The sequence below is a fragment of the Lithobates pipiens genome, unplaced genomic scaffold (assembly GCF_037356315.1).
Source record: "Lithobates pipiens isolate NorthernLeopardFrog02 unplaced genomic scaffold, aLitPip1_a1.2 Scaffold_8, whole genome shotgun sequence".
NCBI classification, from domain to species: domain Eukaryota; kingdom Metazoa; phylum Chordata; class Amphibia; order Anura; family Ranidae; genus Lithobates; species Lithobates pipiens.
In genome coordinates this window covers 271409382-271426093 of record NW_027507903.1, presented here as the reverse complement: position 1 = coordinate 271426093, position 16712 = coordinate 271409382, and the positions used below count along the sequence as shown (strand labels likewise).

The 16712-nt window shown below is 45.7% G+C and overlaps 25 non-coding genes across 25 annotated transcripts; all 25 read left to right on the top strand.

The window, feature by feature from the left end:
• The first annotated feature begins 635 nt into the window (after nucleotides 1-635).
• On the top strand, nucleotides 636-708 carry TRNAV-CAC (transfer RNA valine (anticodon CAC)). The gene has a single exon. It is a non-coding gene; the product is annotated as a tRNA-Val (tRNA).
• A 555-nt stretch (nucleotides 709-1263) lies between these two features.
• Nucleotides 1264-1336, top strand: TRNAV-AAC (transfer RNA valine (anticodon AAC)). Its single transcript has one exon. It is a non-coding gene; the product is annotated as a tRNA-Val (tRNA).
• A 111-nt stretch (nucleotides 1337-1447) lies between these two features.
• TRNAV-CAC (transfer RNA valine (anticodon CAC)) lies at nucleotides 1448-1520 on the top strand. The gene has a single exon. It is a non-coding gene; the product is annotated as a tRNA-Val (tRNA).
• Nucleotides 1521-2075: 555 nt separating this feature from the next.
• Nucleotides 2076-2148, top strand: TRNAV-AAC (transfer RNA valine (anticodon AAC)). Its single transcript has one exon. It is a non-coding gene; the product is annotated as a tRNA-Val (tRNA).
• A 111-nt stretch (nucleotides 2149-2259) lies between these two features.
• On the top strand, nucleotides 2260-2332 carry TRNAV-CAC (transfer RNA valine (anticodon CAC)). Its single transcript has one exon. It is a non-coding gene; the product is annotated as a tRNA-Val (tRNA).
• A 555-nt stretch (nucleotides 2333-2887) lies between these two features.
• TRNAV-AAC (transfer RNA valine (anticodon AAC)) lies at nucleotides 2888-2960 on the top strand. The gene has a single exon. It is a non-coding gene; the product is annotated as a tRNA-Val (tRNA).
• Nucleotides 2961-3071: 111 nt separating this feature from the next.
• On the top strand, nucleotides 3072-3144 carry TRNAV-CAC (transfer RNA valine (anticodon CAC)). Its single transcript has one exon. It is a non-coding gene; the product is annotated as a tRNA-Val (tRNA).
• A 555-nt stretch (nucleotides 3145-3699) lies between these two features.
• On the top strand, nucleotides 3700-3772 carry TRNAV-AAC (transfer RNA valine (anticodon AAC)). The gene has a single exon. It is a non-coding gene; the product is annotated as a tRNA-Val (tRNA).
• A 1684-nt stretch (nucleotides 3773-5456) lies between these two features.
• Nucleotides 5457-5529, top strand: TRNAV-AAC (transfer RNA valine (anticodon AAC)). The gene has a single exon. It is a non-coding gene; the product is annotated as a tRNA-Val (tRNA).
• A 111-nt stretch (nucleotides 5530-5640) lies between these two features.
• TRNAV-CAC (transfer RNA valine (anticodon CAC)) lies at nucleotides 5641-5713 on the top strand. Its single transcript has one exon. It is a non-coding gene; the product is annotated as a tRNA-Val (tRNA).
• A 556-nt stretch (nucleotides 5714-6269) lies between these two features.
• TRNAV-AAC (transfer RNA valine (anticodon AAC)) lies at nucleotides 6270-6342 on the top strand. The gene has a single exon. It is a non-coding gene; the product is annotated as a tRNA-Val (tRNA).
• A 111-nt stretch (nucleotides 6343-6453) lies between these two features.
• TRNAV-CAC (transfer RNA valine (anticodon CAC)) lies at nucleotides 6454-6526 on the top strand. Its single transcript has one exon. It is a non-coding gene; the product is annotated as a tRNA-Val (tRNA).
• Nucleotides 6527-8026: 1500 nt separating this feature from the next.
• On the top strand, nucleotides 8027-8099 carry TRNAV-AAC (transfer RNA valine (anticodon AAC)). The gene has a single exon. It is a non-coding gene; the product is annotated as a tRNA-Val (tRNA).
• Nucleotides 8100-8210: 111 nt separating this feature from the next.
• On the top strand, nucleotides 8211-8283 carry TRNAV-CAC (transfer RNA valine (anticodon CAC)). Its single transcript has one exon. It is a non-coding gene; the product is annotated as a tRNA-Val (tRNA).
• A 556-nt stretch (nucleotides 8284-8839) lies between these two features.
• Nucleotides 8840-8912, top strand: TRNAV-AAC (transfer RNA valine (anticodon AAC)). Its single transcript has one exon. It is a non-coding gene; the product is annotated as a tRNA-Val (tRNA).
• Nucleotides 8913-9023: 111 nt separating this feature from the next.
• On the top strand, nucleotides 9024-9096 carry TRNAV-CAC (transfer RNA valine (anticodon CAC)). Its single transcript has one exon. It is a non-coding gene; the product is annotated as a tRNA-Val (tRNA).
• Nucleotides 9097-10596: 1500 nt separating this feature from the next.
• Nucleotides 10597-10669, top strand: TRNAV-AAC (transfer RNA valine (anticodon AAC)). The gene has a single exon. It is a non-coding gene; the product is annotated as a tRNA-Val (tRNA).
• Nucleotides 10670-10780: 111 nt separating this feature from the next.
• TRNAV-CAC (transfer RNA valine (anticodon CAC)) lies at nucleotides 10781-10853 on the top strand. The gene has a single exon. It is a non-coding gene; the product is annotated as a tRNA-Val (tRNA).
• A 555-nt stretch (nucleotides 10854-11408) lies between these two features.
• On the top strand, nucleotides 11409-11481 carry TRNAV-AAC (transfer RNA valine (anticodon AAC)). Its single transcript has one exon. It is a non-coding gene; the product is annotated as a tRNA-Val (tRNA).
• A 111-nt stretch (nucleotides 11482-11592) lies between these two features.
• TRNAV-CAC (transfer RNA valine (anticodon CAC)) lies at nucleotides 11593-11665 on the top strand. Its single transcript has one exon. It is a non-coding gene; the product is annotated as a tRNA-Val (tRNA).
• A 555-nt stretch (nucleotides 11666-12220) lies between these two features.
• Nucleotides 12221-12293, top strand: TRNAV-AAC (transfer RNA valine (anticodon AAC)). Its single transcript has one exon. It is a non-coding gene; the product is annotated as a tRNA-Val (tRNA).
• Nucleotides 12294-12404: 111 nt separating this feature from the next.
• On the top strand, nucleotides 12405-12477 carry TRNAV-CAC (transfer RNA valine (anticodon CAC)). Its single transcript has one exon. It is a non-coding gene; the product is annotated as a tRNA-Val (tRNA).
• Nucleotides 12478-14657: 2180 nt separating this feature from the next.
• Nucleotides 14658-14730, top strand: TRNAV-AAC (transfer RNA valine (anticodon AAC)). The gene has a single exon. It is a non-coding gene; the product is annotated as a tRNA-Val (tRNA).
• Nucleotides 14731-15469: 739 nt separating this feature from the next.
• On the top strand, nucleotides 15470-15542 carry TRNAV-AAC (transfer RNA valine (anticodon AAC)). Its single transcript has one exon. It is a non-coding gene; the product is annotated as a tRNA-Val (tRNA).
• Nucleotides 15543-16465: 923 nt separating this feature from the next.
• TRNAV-UAC (transfer RNA valine (anticodon UAC)) lies at nucleotides 16466-16538 on the top strand. The gene has a single exon. It is a non-coding gene; the product is annotated as a tRNA-Val (tRNA).
• The last annotated feature ends 174 nt before the right edge of the window (nucleotides 16539-16712 follow it).

The window sequence follows — 16712 nt, the reverse complement described above, 5'->3', positions numbered from 1 at the left end:
AGGTGCAACACCTTCAATGTGAGCTCTTTTTCTTCACTGTTTATGAGCTGATCATCGCTGTAAGTGTTTGGTGTTTAGGCAAACTTGTTTTCTGGACCCAAAGGCAATTGGAATGTGGACTTTGGTTCTCCTGCTTAGTCAGCTGAGCTGGAAAACCTGACGACCATTGGCGTATGTTTTCAGCTGACCTGGTGAGAAAAGTGTGTGGAAAAGCTAGAGGTGATATCCATGACTCAGTGTATCTTGCCAGTACTGGCTGTTTTGAGGATGTTATTTGTATCAAGTTAGGCATCCGAGATGGGCTTTCTTCCTTCTTTGCTTCATTACCAAAGAGTATCATTTGCAAGGACGGTAAACTGAACTCAGGTTATCAACCAACCAGAAGCAAATAATAGCTAATACGGTGACCCCAACCTCCGAGCAACCAAACCAAAAAATGCTGTCGTGATAGGTTCCTGTAGTGTAGTGGTTATCACGTTCGCCTAACACGCGAAAGGTCCCCGGTTCGAAACCGGGCAGAAACAATTTGAGCGCGCTAGTGCTTTTTGTCAATGTCGCTTTCAGCAGCTCTTTTCACCGATCTTACTTTAGGGTAGACTTTCGGTTTGCAAGGCTCAAATAAACAGCATGAATGGGTTTCTGTAGTGTAGTGGTTATCACGTTCGCCTCACACGCGAAAGGTCCCCGGTTCGAAACCGGGCAGAAACAGTGCTTACCTTTAACTTTTTCACAGTCTGGCAAACTCAAAGCTCTTGCCATGCCTTGCCCCTCTGGCAGCCGTAAGCCAAATCTGCCAATACAAAGCACAGTTTAGGTGCAACACCTTCAATGTGAGCTCTTTTTCTTCACTGTTTATGAGCTGACCATCGCTGTAAGTGTTTGGTGTTTAGGCAAACTTGTTTTCTGGACCCAAAGGCAATTGGAATGTGGACTTTGGTTCTCCTGCTTAGTCAGCTGAGCTGGAAAACCTGACGACCATTGGCGTATGTTTTCAGCTGACCTGGTGAGAAAAGTGTGTGGAAAAGCTAGAGGTGATATCCATGACTCAGTGTATCTTGCCAGTACTGGCTGTTTTGAGGATGTTATTTGTATCAAGTTAGGCATCCGAGATGGGCTTTCTTCCTTCTTTGCTTCATTACCAAAGAGTATCATTTGCAAGGACGGTAAACTGAACTCAGGTTATCAACCAACCAGAAGCAAATAATAGCTAATACGGTGACCCCAACCTCCGAGCAACCAACCCGAAAAGTGCTGTCATGATAGGTTTCTGTAGTGTAGTGGTTATCACGTTCGCCTAACACGCGAAAGGTCCCCGGTTCGAAACCGGGCAGAAACAATTTGAGCGCGCTAGTGCTTTTTGTCAATGTCACTTTCAGCAGCTCTTTTCACCGATCTTACTTTAGGGTAGACTTTCGGTCTGCAAGGCTCAAAAAAACAGCATGAATGGGTTTCTGTAGTGTAGTGGTTATCACGTTCGCCTCACACGCGAAAGGTCCCCGGTTCGAAACCGGGCAGAAACAGTGCTTACCTTTAACTTTTTCACAGTCTGGCAAACTCAAAGCTCTTGCCATGCCTTGCCCCTCTGGCAGCCGTAAGCCAAATCTGCCAATACAAAGCACAGTTTAGGTGCAACACCTTCAATGTGAGCTCTTTTTCTTCACTGTTTATGAGCTGATCATCGCTGTAAGTGTTTGGTGTTTAGGCAAACTTGTTTTCTGGACCCAAAGGCAATTGGAATGTGGACTTTGGTTCTCCTGCTTAGTCAGCTGAGCTGGAAAACCTGACGACCATTGGCGTATGTTTTCAGCTGACCTGGTGAGAAAAGTGTGTGGAAAAGCTAGAGGTGATATCCATGACTCAGTGTATCTTGCCAGTACTGGCTGTTTTGAGGATGTTATTTGTATCAAGTTAGGCATCCGAGATGGGCTTTCTTCCTTCTTTGCTTCATTACCAAAGAGTATCATTTGCAAGGACGGTAAACTGAACTCAGGTTATCAACCAACCAGAAGCAAATAATAGCTAATACGGTGACCCCAACCTCCGAGCAACCAACCCGAAAAGTGCTGTCATGATAGGTTTCTGTAGTGTAGTGGTTATCACGTTCGCCTAACACGCGAAAGGTCCCCGGTTCGAAACCGGGCAGAAACAATTTGAGCGCGCTAGTGGTTTTTGTCAATGTCGCTTTCAGCAGCTCTTTTCACCGATCTTACTTTAGGGTAGACTTTCGGTCTGCAAGGCTCAAAAAAACAGCATGAATAAGTTTCTGTAGTGTAGTGGTTATCACGTTCGCCTCACACGCGAAAGGTCCCCGGTTCGAAACCGGGCAGAAACAGTGCTTACCTTTAACTTTTTCACAGTCTGGCAAACTCAAAGCTCTTGCCATGCCTTGCCCCTCTGGCAGCCGTAAGCCAAATCTGCCAATACAAAGCACAGTTTAGGTGCAACACCTTCAATGTGAGCTCTTTTTCTTCACTGTTTATGAGCTGACCATCGCTGTAAGTGTTTGGTGTTTAGGCAAACTTGTTTTCTGGACCCAAAGGCAATTGGAATGTGGACTTTGGTTCTCCTGCTTAGTCAGCTGAGCTGGAAAACCTGACGACCATTGGCGTATGTTTTCAGCTGACCTGGTGAGAAAAGTGTGTGGAAAAGCTAGAGGTGATATCCATGACTCAGTGTATCTTGCCAGTACTGGCTGTTTTGAGGATGTTATTTGTATCAAGTTAGGCATCCGAGATGGGCTTTCTTCCTTCTTTGCTTCATTACCAAAGAGTATCATTTGCAAGGACGGTAAACTGAACTCAGGTTATCAACCAACCAGAAGCAAATAATAGCTAATACGGTGACCCCAACCTCCGAGCAACCAACCCGAAAAGTGCTGTCATGATAGGTTTCTGTAGTGTAGTGGTTATCACGTTCGCCTAACACGCGAAAGGTCCCCGGTTCGAAACCGGGCAGAAACAATTTGAGCGCGCTAGTGCTTTTTGTCAATGTCACTTTCAGCAGCTCTTTTCACCGATCTTACTTTAGGGTAGACTTTCGGTCTGCAAGGCTCAAAAAAACAGCATGAATGGGTTTCTGTAGTGTAGTGGTTATCACGTTCGCCTCACACGCGAAAGGTCCCCGGTTCGAAACCGGGCAGAAACAGTGCTTACCTTTAACTTTTTCACAGTCTGGCAAACTCAAAGCTCTTGCCATGCCTTGCCCCTCTGGCAGCCGTAAGCCAAATCTGCCAATACAAAGCACAGTTTAGGTGCAACACCTTCAATGTGAGCTCTTTTTCTTCACTGTTTATGAGCTGATCATCGCTGTAAGTGTTTGGTGTTTAGGCAAACTTGTTTTCTGGACCCAAAGGCAATTGGAATGTGGACTTTGGTTCTCCTGCTTAGTCAGCTGAGCTGGAAAACCTGACGACCATTGGCGTATGTTTTCAGCTGACCTGGTGAGAAAAGTGTGTGGAAAAGCTAGAGGTGATATCCATGACTCAGTGTATCTTGCCAGTACTGGCTGTTTTGAGGATGTTATTTGTATCAAGTTAGGCATCCGAGATGGGCTTTCTTCCTTCTTTGCTTCATTACCAAAGAGTATCATTTGCAAGGACGGTAAACTGAACTCAGGTTATCAACCAACCAGAAGCAAATAATAGCTAATACGGTGACCCCAACCTCCGAGCAACCAACCCGAAAAGTGCTGTCATGATAGGTTTCTGTAGTGTAGTGGTTATCACGTTCGCCTAACACGCGAAAGGTCCCCGGTTCGAAACCGGGCAGAAACAATTTGAGCGCGCTAGTGCTTTTTGTCAATGTCGCTTTCAGCAGCTCTTTTCACCGATCTTACTTTAGGGTAGACTTTCGGTCTGCAAGGCTCAAAAAAACAGCATGAATAGGTTTCTGTAGTGTAGTGGTTATCACGTTCGCCTCACACGCGAAAGGTCCGCGGTTCGAAACCGGGCAGAAACAGTGCTTACCTTTAACTTTTTCACAGTCTGGCAAACTCAAAGCTCTTGCCATGCCTTGCCCCTCTGGCAGCCGTAAGCCAAATCTGCCAATACAAAGCACAGTTTAGGTGCAACACCTTCAATGTGAGCTCTTTTTCTTCACTGTTTATGAGCTGACCATCGCTGTAAGTGTTTGGTGTTTAGGCAAACTTGTTTTCTGGACCCAAAGGCAATTGGAATGTGGACTTTGGTTCTCCTGCTTAGTCAGCTGAGCTGGAAAACCTGACGACCATTGGCGTATGTTTTCAGTTTTCAGCTGTAAGTGTTTGGTGTTTAGGCAAACTTGTTTTCTGGACCCAAAGGCAATTGGAATGTGGACTTTGGTTCTCCTGCTTAGTCAGCTGAGCTGGAAAACCTGACGACCATTGGCGTATGTTTTCAGCTGACCTGGTGAGAAAAGTGTGTGGAAAAGCTAGAGGTGATATCCATGACTCAGTGTATCTTGCCAGTACTGGCTGTTTTGAGGATGTTATTTGTATCAAGTTAGGCATCCGAGATGGGCTTTCTTCCTTCTTTGCTTCATTACCAAAGAGTATCATTTGCAAGGACGGTAAACTGAACTCAGGTTATCAACCAACCAGAAGCAAATAATAGCTAATACGGTGACCCCAACCTCCGAGCAACCAACCCAAAAAATGCTGTCGTGATAGGTTCCTGTAGTGTAGTGGTTATCACGTTCGCCTAACACGCGAAAGGTCCCCGGTTCGAAACCGGGCAGAAACAATTTGAGCGCGCTAGTGCTTTTTGTCAATGTCGCTTTCAGCAGCTCTTTTCACCGATCTTACTTTAGGGTAGACTTTCGGTTTGCAAGGCTCAAATAAACAGCATGAATGGGTTTCTGTAGTGTAGTGGTTATCACGTTCGCCTCACACGCGAAAGGTCCCCAGTTCGAAACCGGGCAGAAACAGTGCTTACCTTTAACTTTTTCACAGTCTGGCAAACTCAAAGCTCTTGCCATGCCTTGCCCCTCTGGCAGCCGTAAGCCAAATCTGCCAATACAAAGCACAGTTTAGGTGCAACACCTTCAATGTGAGCTCTTTTTCTTCACTGTTTATGAGCTGACCATCGCTGTAAGTGTTTGGTGTTTAGGCAAACTTGTTTTCTGGACCCAAAGGCAATTGGAATGTGGACTTTGGTTCTCCTGCTTAGTCAGCTGAGCTGGAAAACCTGACGACCATTGGCGTATGTTTTCAGCTGACCTGGTGAGAAAAGTGTGTGGAAAAGCTAGAGGTGATATCCATGACTCAGTGTATCTTGCCAGTACTGGCTGTTTTGAGGATGTTATTTGTATCAAGTTAGGCATCCGAGATGGGCTTTCTTCCTTCTTTGCTTCATTACCAAAGAGTATCATTTGCAAGGACGGTAAACTGAACTCAGGTTATCAACCAACCAGAAGCAAATAATAGCTAATACGGTGACCCCAACCTCCGAGCAACCAACCCGAAAAGTGCTGTCATGATAGGTTTCTGTAGTGTAGTGGTTATCACGTTCGCCTAACACGCGAAAGGTCCCCGGTTCGAAACCGGGCAGAAACAATTTGAGCGCGCTAGTGCTTTTTGTCAATGTCACTTTCAGCAGCTCTTTTCACCGATCTTATTTTAGGGTAGACTTTCGGTCTGCAAGGCTCAAAAAAACAGCATGAATGGGTTTCTGTAGTGTAGTGGTTATCACGTTCGCCTCACACGCGAAAGGTCCCCGGTTCGAAACCGGGCAGAAACAGTGCTTACCTTTAACTTTTTCACAGTCTGGCAAACTCAAAGCTCTTGCCATGCCTTGCCCCTCTGGCAGCCGTAAGCCAAATCTGCCAATACAAAGCACAGTTTAGGTGCAACACCTTCAATGTGAGCTCTTTTTCTTCACTGTTTATGAGCTGATCATCGCTGTAAGTGTTTGGTGTTTAGGCAAACTTGTTTTCTGGACCCAAAGGCAATTGGAATGTGGACTTTGGTTCTCCTGCTTAGTCAGCTGAGCTGGAAAACCTGACGACCATTGGCGTATGTTTTCAGCTGACCTGGTGAGAAAAGTGTGTGGAAAAGCTAGAGGTGATATCCATGACTCAGTGTATCTTGCCAGTACTGGCTGTTTTGAGGATGTTATTTGTATCAAGTTAGGCATCCGAGATGGGCTTTCTTCCTTCTTTGCTTCATTACCAAAGAGTATCATTTGCAAGGACGGTAAACTGAACTCAGGTTATCAACCAACCAGAAGCAAATAATAGCTAATACGGTGACCCCCAACCTCCGAGCAACCAACCCGAAAAGTGCTGTCATGATAGGTTTCTGTAGTGTAGTGGTTATCACGTTCGCCTAACACGCGAAAGGTCCCCGGTTCGAAACCGGGCAGAAACAATTTGAGCGCGCTAGTGCTTTTTGTCAATGTCGCTTTCAGCAGCTCTTTTCACCGATCTTACTTTAGGGTAGACTTTCGGTCTGCAAGGCTCAAAAAAACAGCATGAATAGGTTTCTGTAGTGTAGTGGTTATCACGTTCGCCTCACACGCGAAAGGTCCCCGGTTCGAAACCGGGCAGAAACAGTGCTTACCTTTAACTTTTTCACAGTCTGGCAAACTCAAAGCTCTTGCCATGCCTTGCCCCTCTGGCAGCCGTAAGCCAAATCTGCCAATACAAAGCACAGTTTAGGTGCAACACCTTCAATGTGAGCTCTTTTTCTTCACTGTTTATGAGCTGACCATCGCTGTAAGTGTTTGGTGTTTAGGCAAACTTGTTTTCTGGACCCAAAGGCAATTGGAATGTGGACTTTGGTTCTCCTGCTTAGTCAGCTGAGCTGGAAAACCTGACGACCATTGGCGTATGTTTTCAGTTTTCAGCTGTAAGTGTTTGGTGTTTAGGCAAACTTGTTTTCTGGACCCAAAGGCAATTGGAATGTGGACTTTGGTTCTCCTGCTTAGTCAGCTGAGCTGGAAAACCTGACGACCATTGGCGTATGTTTTCAGCTGACCTGGTGAGAAAAGTGTGTGGAAAAGCTAGAGGTGATATCCATGACTCAGTGTATCTTGCCAGTACTGGCTGTTTTGAGGATGTTATTTGTATCAAGTTAGGCATCCGAGATGGGCTTTCTTCCTTCTTTGCTTCATTACCAAAGAGTATCATTTGCAAGGACGGTAAACTGAACTCAGGTTATCAACCAACCAGAAGCAAATAATAGCTAATACGGTGACCCCAACCTCCGAGCAACCAACCCAAAAAATGCTGTCGTGATAGGTTCCTGTAGTGTAGTGGTTATCACGTTCGCCTAACACGCGAAAGGTCCCCGGTTCGAAACCGGGCAGAAACAATTTGAGCGCGCTAGTGCTTTTTGTCAATGTCGCTTTCAGCAGCTCTTTTCACCGATCTTACTTTAGGGTAGACTTTCGGTTTGCAAGGCTCAAATAAACAGCATGAATGGGTTTCTGTAGTGTAGTGGTTATCACGTTCGCCTCACACGCGAAAGGTCCCCAGTTCGAAACCGGGCAGAAACAGTGCTTACCTTTAACTTTTTCACAGTCTGGCAAACTCAAAGCTCTTGCCATGCCTTGCCCCTCTGGCAGCCGTAAGCCAAATCTGCCAATACAAAGCACAGTTTAGGTGCAACACCTTCAATGTGAGCTCTTTTTCTTCACTGTTTATGAGCTGACCATCGCTGTAAGTGTTTGGTGTTTAGGCAAACTTGTTTTCTGGACCCAAAGGCAATTGGAATGTGGACTTTGGTTCTCCTGCTTAGTCAGCTGAGCTGGAAAACCTGACGACCATTGGCGTATGTTTTCAGCTGACCTGGTGAGAAAAGTGTGTGGAAAAGCTAGAGGTGATATCCATGACTCAGTGTATCTTGCCAGTACTGGCTGTTTTGAGGATGTTATTTGTATCAAGTTAGGCATCCGAGATGGGCTTTCTTCCTTCTTTGCTTCATTACCAAAGAGTATCATTTGCAAGGACGGTAAACTGAACTCAGGTTATCAACCAACCAGAAGCAAATAATAGCTAATACGGTGACCCCAACCTCCGAGCAACCAACCCGAAAAGTGCTGTCATGATAGGTTTCTGTAGTGTAGTGGTTATCACGTTCGCCTAACACGCGAAAGGTCCCCGGTTCGAAACCGGGCAGAAACAATTTGAGCGCGCTAGTGCTTTTTGTCAATGTCACTTTCAGCAGCTCTTTTCACCGATCTTATTTTAGGGTAGACTTTCGGTCTGCAAGGCTCAAAAAAACAGCATGAATGGGTTTCTGTAGTGTAGTGGTTATCACGTTCGCCTCACACGCGAAAGGTCCCCGGTTCGAAACCGGGCAGAAACAGTGCTTACCTTTAACTTTTTCACAGTCTGGCAAACTCAAAGCTCTTGCCATGCCTTGCCCCTCTGGCAGCCGTAAGCCAAATCTGCCAATACAAAGCACAGTTTAGGTGCAACACCTTCAATGTGAGCTCTTTTTCTTCACTGTTTATGAGCTGATCATCGCTGTAAGTGTTTGGTGTTTAGGCAAACTTGTTTTCTGGACCCAAAGGCAATTGGAATGTGGACTTTGGTTCTCCTGCTTAGTCAGCTGAGCTGGAAAACCTGACGACCATTGGCGTATGTTTTCAGCTGACCTGGTGAGAAAAGTGTGTGGAAAAGCTAGAGGTGATATCCATGACTCAGTGTATCTTGCCAGTACTGGCTGTTTTGAGGATGTTATTTGTATCAAGTTAGGCATCCGAGATGGGCTTTCTTCCTTCTTTGCTTCATTACCAAAGAGTATCATTTGCAAGGACGGTAAACTGAACTCAGGTTATCAACCAACCAGAAGCAAATAATAGCTAATACGGTGACCCCCAACCTCCGAGCAACCAACCCGAAAAGTGCTGTCATGATAGGTTTCTGTAGTGTAGTGGTTATCACGTTCGCCTAACACGCGAAAGGTCCCCGGTTCGAAACCGGGCAGAAACAATTTGAGCGCGCTAGTGCTTTTTGTCAATGTCGCTTTCAGCAGCTCTTTTCACCGATCTTACTTTAGGGTAGACTTTCGGTCTGCAAGGCTCAAAAAAACAGCATGAATAGGTTTCTGTAGTGTAGTGGTTATCACGTTCGCCTCACACGCGAAAGGTCCCCGGTTCGAAACCGGGCAGAAACAGTGCTTACCTTTAACTTTTTCACAGTCTGGCAAACTCAAAGCTCTTGCCATGCCTTGCCCCTCTGGCAGCCGTAAGCCAAATCTGCCAATACAAAGCACAGTTTAGGTGCAACACCTTCAATGTGAGCTCTTTTTCTTCACTGTTTATGAGCTGACCATCGCTGTAAGTGTTTGGTGTTTAGGCAAACTTGTTTTCTGGACCCAAAGGCAATTGGAATGTGGACTTTGGTTCTCCTGCTTAGTCAGCTGAGCTGGAAAACCTGACGACCATTGGCGTATGTTTTCAGTTTTCAGCTGTAAGTGTTTGGTGTTTAGGCAAACTTGTTTTCTGGACCCAAAGGCAATTGGAATGTGGACTTTGGTTCTCCTGCTTAGTCAGCTGAGCTGGAAAACCTGACGACCATTGGCGTATGTTTTCAGCTGACCTGGTGAGAAAAGTGTGTGGAAAAGCTAGAGGTGATATCCATGACTCAGTGTATCTTGCCAGTACTGGCTGTTTTGAGGATGTTATTTGTATCAAGTTAGGCATCCGAGATGGGCTTTCTTCCTTCTTTGCTTCATTACCAAAGAGTATCATTTGCAAGGACGGTAAACTGAACTCAGGTTATCAACCAACCAGAAGCAAATAATAGCTAATACGGTGACCCCAACCTCCGAGCAACCAACCCAAAAAATGCTGTCGTGATAGGTTCCTGTAGTGTAGTGGTTATCACGTTCGCCTAACACGCGAAAGGTCCCCGGTTCGAAACCGGGCAGAAACAATTTGAGCGCGCTAGTGCTTTTTGTCAATGTCGCTTTCAGCAGCTCTTTTCACCGATCTTACTTTAGGGTAGACTTTCGGTTTGCAAGGCTCAAATAAACAGCATGAATGGGTTTCTGTAGTGTAGTGGTTATCACGTTCGCCTCACACGCGAAAGGTCCCCAGTTCGAAACCGGGCAGAAACAGTGCTTACCTTTAACTTTTTCACAGTCTGGCAAACTCAAAGCTCTTGCCATGCCTTGCCCCTCTGGCAGCCGTAAGCCAAATCTGCCAATACAAAGCACAGTTTAGGTGCAACACCTTCAATGTGAGCTCTTTTTCTTCACTGTTTATGAGCTGACCATCGCTGTAAGTGTTTGGTGTTTAGGCAAACTTGTTTTCTGGACCCAAAGGCAATTGGAATGTGGACTTTGGTTCTCCTGCTTAGTCAGCTGAGCTGGAAAACCTGACGACCATTGGCGTATGTTTTCAGCTGACCTGGTGAGAAAAGTGTGTGGAAAAGCTAGAGGTGATATCCATGACTCAGTGTATCTTGCCAGTACTGGCTGTTTTGAGGATGTTATTTGTATCAAGTTAGGCATCCGAGATGGGCTTTCTTCCTTCTTTGCTTCATTACCAAAGAGTATCATTTGCAAGGACGGTAAACTGAACTCAGGTTATCAACCAACCAGAAGCAAATAATAGCTAATACGGTGACCCCAACCTCCGAGCAACCAACCCGAAAAGTGCTGTCATGATAGGTTTCTGTAGTGTAGTGGTTATCACGTTCGCCTAACACGCGAAAGGTCCCCGGTTCGAAACCGGGCAGAAACAATTTGAGTGCGCTAGTGCTTTTTGTCAATGTCACTTTCAGCAGCTCTTTTCACCGATCTTACTTTAGGGTAGACTTTCGGTCTGCAAGGCTCAAAAAAACAGCATGAATGGGTTTCTGTAGTGTAGTGGTTATCACGTTCGCCTCACACGCGAAAGGTCCCCGGTTCGAAACCGGGCAGAAACAGTGCTTACCTTTAACTTTTTCACAGTCTGGCAAACTCAAAGCTCTTGCCATGCCTTGCCCCTCTGGCAGCCGTAAGCCAAATCTGCCAATACAAAGCACAGTTTAGGTGCAACACCTTCAATGTGAGCTCTTTTTCTTCACTGTTTATGAGCTGACCATCGCTGTAAGTGTTTGGTGTTTAGGCAAACTTGTTTTCTGGACCCAAAGGCAATTGGAATGTGGACTTTGGTTCTCCTGCTTAGTCAGCTGAGCTGGAAAACCTGACAACCATTGGCGTATGTTTTCAGCTGACCTGGTGAGAAAAGTGTGTGGAAAAGCTAGAGGTGATATCCATGACTCAGTGTATCTTGCCAGTACTGGCTGTTTTGAGGATGTTATTTGTATCAAGTTAGGCATCCGAGATGGGCTTTCTTCCTTCTTTGCTTCATTACCAAAGAGTATCATTTGCAAGGACGGTAAACTGAACTCAGGTTATCAACCAACCAGAAGCAAATAATAGCTAATACGGTGACCCCAACCTCCGAGCAACCAACCCGAAAAGTGCTGTCATGATAGGTTTCTGTAGTGTAGTGGTTATCACGTTCGCCTAACACGCGAAAGGTCCCCGGTTCGAAACCGGGCAGAAACAATTTGAGCGCGCTAGTGCTTTTTGTCAATGTCGCTTTCAGCAGCTCTTTTCACCGATCTTACTTTAGGGTAGACTTTCGGTCTGCAAGGCTCAAAAAAACAGCATGAATAGGTTTCTGTAGTGTAGTGGTTATCACGTTCGCCTCACACGCGAAAGGTCCCCGGTTCGAAACCGGGCAGAAACAGTGCTTACCTTTAACTTTTTCACAGTCTGGCAAACTCAAAGCTCTTGCCATGCCTTGCCCCTCTGGCAGCCGTAAGCCAAATCTGCCAATACAAAGCACAGTTTAGGTGCAACACCTTCAATGTGAGCTCTTTTTCTTCACTGTTTATGAGCTGACCATCGCTGTAAGTGTTTGGTGTTTAGGCAAACTTGTTTTCTGGACCCAAAGGCAATTGGAATGTGGACTTTGGTTCTCCTGCTTAGTCAGCTGAGCTGGAAAACCTGACGACCATTGGCGTATGTTTTCAGCTGACCTGGTGAGAAAAGTGTGTGGAAAAGCTAGAGGTGATATCCATGACTCAGTGTATCTTGCCAGTACTGGCTGTTTTGAGGATGTTATTTGTATCAAGTTAGGCATCCGAGATGGGCTTTCTTCCTTCTTTGCTTCATTACCAAAGAGTATCATTTGCAAGGACGGTAAACTGAACTCAGGTTATCAACCAACCAGAAGCAAATAATAGCTAATACGGTGACCCCAACCTCCGAGCAACCAACCCGAAAAGTGCTGTCGTGATAGGTTTCTGTAGTGTAGTGGTTATCACGTTCGCCTAACACGCGAAAGGTCCCCGGTTCGAAACCGGGCAGAAACAATTTGAGCGCGCTAGTGCTTTTTGTCAATGTCGCTTTCAGCAGCTCTTATCACCGATCTTCCTTTAGGGTAGACTTTCGGTTTGCAAGGCTCAAAAAAACAGCATGAATGGGTTTCTGTAGTGTAGTGGTTATCACGTTCGCCTCACACGCGAAAGGTCCCCGGTTCGAAACCGGGCAGAAACAGTGCTTACCTTTAACTTTTTCACAGTCTGGCAAACTCAAAGCTCTTGCCATGCCTTGCCCCTCTGGCAGCCGTAAGCCAAATCTGCCAATACAAAGCACAGTTTAGGTGCAACACCTTCAATGTGAGCTCTTTTTCTTCACTGTTTATGAGCTGACCATCGCTGTAAGTGTTTGGTGTTTAGGCAAACTTGTTTTCTGGACCCAAAGGCAATTGGAATGTGGACTTTGGTTCTCCTGCTTAGTCAGCTGAGCTGGAAAACCTGACAACCATTGGCGTATGTTTTCAGCTGACCTGGTGAGAAAAGTGTGTGGAAAAGCTAGAGGTGATATCCATGACTCAGTGTATCTTGCCAGTACTGGCTGTTTTGAGGATGTTATTTGTATCAAGTTAGGCATCCGAGATGGGCTTTCTTCCTTCTTTGCTTCATTACCAAAGAGTATCATTTGCAAGGACGGTAAACTGAACTCAGGTTATCAACCAACCAGAAGCAAATAATAGCTAATACGGTGACCCCAACCTCCGAGCAATCAACCCGAAAAGTGCTGTCGTGATAGGTTTCTGTAGTGTAGTGGTTATCACGTTCGCCTAACACGCGAAAGGTCCCCGGTTCGAAACTGGGCAGAAACAATTTGAGCGCGCTAGTGCTTTTTGTCAATGTCGCTTTCAGCAGCTCTTTTCACCGATCTTACTTTAGGGTAGACTTTCGGTTTGCAAGGCTCAAAAAAACAGCATGAATGGGTTTCTGTAGTGTAGTGGTTATCATGTTCGCCTCACACGCGAAAAGTCCCCGGTTCGAAACCGGGCAGAAACAGTGCTTACCTTTAACTTTTTCACAGTCTGGCAAAATCAAAGCTCTTGCCATGCCTTGCCCCTCTGGCAGCCGTAAGCCAAATCTGCCAATACAAAGCACAGTTTAGGTGCAACACCTTCAATGTGAGCACTTTTTCTTCACTGTTTATGAGCTGACCATCGCTGTAAGTGTTTGGTGTTTAGGCAAACTTGTTTTCTGGACCCAAAGGCAATTGGAATGTGGACTTTGGTTCTCCTGCTTAGTCAGCTGAGCTGGAAAACCTGACAACCATTGGCGTATGTTTTCAGCTGCCCTGGTGAGAAAAGTGTGTGGAAAAGCTAGAGGTGATATCCATGACTCAGTGTATCTTGCCAGTACTGGCTGTTTTGAGGATGTTATTTGTATCAAGTTAGGCATCCGAGATGGGCTTTCTTCCTTCTTTGCTTCATTACCAAAGAGTATCATTTGCAAGGACGGTAAACTGAACTCAGGTTATCAACCAACCAGAAGCAAATAATAGCTAATACGGTGAACCCCAACCTCCGAGCAACCAACCCGAAAAGTGCTGTCGTGATAGGTTTCTGTAGTGTAGTGGTTATCACGTTCGCCTAACACGCGAAAGGTCCCCGGTTCAAAACCGGGCAGAAACAATTTGAGCGCGCTAGTGCTTTTTGTCAATGTCGCTTTCAGCAGCTCTTTTCACCGATCTTACTTTAGGGTAGACTTTCGGTTTGCAAGGCTCAAAAAAACAGCATGAATGGGTTTCTGTAGTGTAGTGGTTATCACGTTCGCCTCACACGCGAAAAGTCCCCGGTTCGAAACCGGGCAGAAACAGTGCTTACCTTTAACTTTTTCACAGTCTGGCAAACTCAAAGCTCTTGCCATGCCTTGCCCCTCTGGCAGCCGTAAGCCAAATCTGCCAATACAAAGCACAGTTTAGGTGCAACACATTCAATGTGAGCTCTTTTTCTTCACTGTTTATGAGCTGACCATCGCTGTAAGTGTTTGGTGTTTAGGCAAACTTGTTTTCTGGACCCAAAGGCAATTGGAATGTGGACTTTGGTTCTCCTGCTTAGTCAGCTGAGATGGAAAACCTGACGACCATTGGCGTATGTTTTCAGCTGACCTGGTGAGAAAAGTGTGTGGAAAAGCTAGAGGTGATATCCATGACTCAGTGTATCTTGCCAGTACTGGCTGTTTTGAGGATGTTATTTGTATCAAGTTAGGCATCCGAGATGGGCTTTCTTCCTTCTTTGCTTCATTACCAAAGAGTATCATTTGCAAGGACAGTAAACTGAACTCAGGTTATCAACCAACCAGAAGCAAATAATAGCTAATACGGTGACCCCAACCTCCGAGCAACCAACCCGAAAAATGCTGTCGTGATAGGTTTCTGTAGTGTAGTGGTTATCACGTTCGCCTAACACGCGAAAGGTCCCCGGTTCGAAACCGGGCAGAAACAATTTGAGAGTGCTAGTGCTTTTTGTCAATGTCGCTTTCAGCAGCTCTTTTCACCGATCTTACTTTAGGGTAGACTTTCGGTTTGCAAGGCTCAAAAAAACAGCATGAATGGGTTTCTGTAGTGTAGTGGTTATCACGTTCGCCTCACACGCGAAAAGTCCCCGGTTCGAAACCGGGCAGAAACAGTGCTTACCTTTAACTTTTTCACAGTCTGGCAAACTCAAAGCTCTTGCCATGCCTTGCCCCTCTGGCAGCCGTAAGCCAAATCTGCCAATACAAAGCACAGTTTAGGTGCAACACCTTCAATGTGAGCTCTTTTTCTTCACTGTTTATGAGCTGACCATCGCTGTAAGTGTTTGGTGTTTAGGCAAACTTGTTTTCTGGACCCAAAGGCAATTGGAATGTGGACTTTGGTTCTCCTGCTTAGTCAGCTGAGCTGGAAAACCTGACGACCATTGGCGTATGTTTTCAGCTGACCTGGTGAGAAAAGTGTGTGGAAAAGCTAGAGGTGATATCCATGACTCAGTGTATCTTGCCAGTACTGGCTGTTTTGAGGATGTTATTTGTATCAAGTTAGGCATCCGAGATGGGCTTTCTTCCTTCTTTGCTTCATTACCAAAGAGTATTATTTGCAAGGACGGTAAACTGAACTCAGGTTATCAACCAACCAGAAGCAAATAATAGCTAATACGGTGACCCCAACCTCCGAGCAACCAACCCGAAAAGTGCTGTCGTGATAGGTTTCTGTAGTGTAGTGGTTATCACGTTCGCCTAACACGCGAAAGGTCCCCGGTTCGAAACCGGGCAGAAACAATTTGAGCGCACTAGTGCTTTTTGTCAATGTCACTTTCAGCAGCTCTTTTCACCGATCTTACTTTAGGGTAGACTTTCGGTCTGCAAGGCTCAAAAAAACAGCATGAATGGGTTTCTGTAGTGTAGTGGTTATCACGTTCGCCTCACACGCGAAAGGTCCCCAGTTCGAAACCGGGCAGAAACAGTGCTTACCTTTAACTTTTTCACAGTCTGGCAAACTCAAAGCTCTTGCCATGCCTTGCCCCTCTGGCAGCCGTAAGCCAAATCTGCCAATACAAAGCACAGTTTAGGTGCAACACCTTCAATGTGAGCTCTTTTTCTTCACTGTTTATGAGCTGACCATCGCTGTAAGTGTTTGGTGTTTAGGCAAACTTGTTTTCTGGACCCAAAGGCAATTGGAATGTGGACTTTGGTTCTCCTGCTTAGTCAGCTGAGCTGGAAAACCTGACGACCATTGGCGTATGTTTTCAGCTGACCTGGTGAGAAAAGTGTGTGGAAAAGCTAGAGGTGATATCCATGACTCAGTGTATCTTGCCAGTACTGGCTGTTTTGAGGATGTTATTTGTATCAAGTTAGGCATCCGAGATGGGCTTTCTTCCTTCTTTGCTTCATTACCAAAGAGTATCATTTGCAAGGACAGTAAACTGAACTCAGGTTATCAACCAACCAGAAGCAAATAATAGCTAATACGGTGACCCCAACCTCCGAGCAACCAACCCGAAAAATGCTGTCGTGATAGGTTTCTGTAGTGTAGTGGTTATCACGTTCGCCTAACACGCGAAAGGTCCCCGGTTCAAAACCGGGCAGAAACAATTTGAGAGCGCTAGTGCTTTTTGTCAATGTCGCTTTCAGCAGCTCTTTTCACCGATCTTACTTTAGGGTAGACTTTCGGTTTGCAAGGCTCAAAAAAACGGCATGAATGGGTTTCTGTAGTGTAGTGGTTATCACGTTTGCCTTACACGCGAAAGGTCCCCGGTTCGAAACCGGGCAGAAACAGTGCTTACCTTTAACTTTTTCACAGTCTGGCAAACTCAAAGCTCTTGCCATGCCTTGCCCCTCTGGCAGCCGTAAGCCAAATCTGCCAATACAAAGCACAGTTTAGGTGCAACACCTTCAATGTGAGCTCTTTTTCTTCACTGTTTATGAGCTGACCATCGCTGTAAGTGTTTG